The sequence below is a fragment of the Schistocerca serialis genome, chromosome 3 (genome assembly GCF_023864345.2).
Source record: "Schistocerca serialis cubense isolate TAMUIC-IGC-003099 chromosome 3, iqSchSeri2.2, whole genome shotgun sequence".
Taxonomy (NCBI): Eukaryota; Metazoa; Arthropoda; class Insecta; order Orthoptera; family Acrididae; genus Schistocerca; species Schistocerca serialis.
Window position 1 is genome coordinate 832,191,608 of NC_064640.1, and position 852 is coordinate 832,192,459.

Sequence of the window (852 nt, forward strand, 5' to 3'; positions counted from 1 at the left end):
CTGTAGCGCCTAGAACCGCTCGGCCACTCCGGCCGGCCTAAATTCAAATCAGTTCGTTTTCTTAAGTAATACTGGCTGACGTAACACGAAATATAGACTGTGAAAACTGACGATTTCATTCAAAGAAGGAGATTGTGTTATCCTGAGGATGACATATATAATCTGGATATAATTCAGAATATATGGACTGAAATCGCAGGTTTATTGCGAATCACAAGCAGGCAAAATTTGTGTTGGAAATTTAACCTCAAAAATAATTTGTTCACTTGAAAGGGATGGTGTCTTAAAGTCGCTGCAGTGAAACTGTTGTGGGTTGTAATAGGTGTACATTAATTGCCTAGAAATTATTACTTCAGCTTAGTGGTGTTTTTGTGCCAGTAGGATGGCGATTCTCTTACATGAAGTGGTTTGCAAATGTGGCATATCCTTTTCCACTTTTCAGTGGTTTAGGTGTTCAGAGTATCTTATTCGAAGTTTTATGTTTGTCTTTCACGAGTATTCTGAATGACAGCCGCAGAAGGTTAATTAACGTATGTCTGCACAACTTAAAATAAATTCAGCAAAACAGGGTGTTTTAATTATGCTTTTCAAGGCTACTACGAATCATCTGGAGTAAGTAACAGAAAATTTCTCATTTATGTAATATGTTTGTAAAACGTGTCTGTTAATTCCAGAAACTAAGGGCAGAGGATACAGTACTCGCCACGTTCTTTTCAAGACAGATATATAGCTCATGCACATGCATTCGGCATCTTTTTAATAGCAAAAGCCGCATTGTAGCACTCGTCTCCAAGCACACAGAGACGTTGTGGTATTCATCTCATCCTTGAAGGTTAAAATCAAACCTCTCCT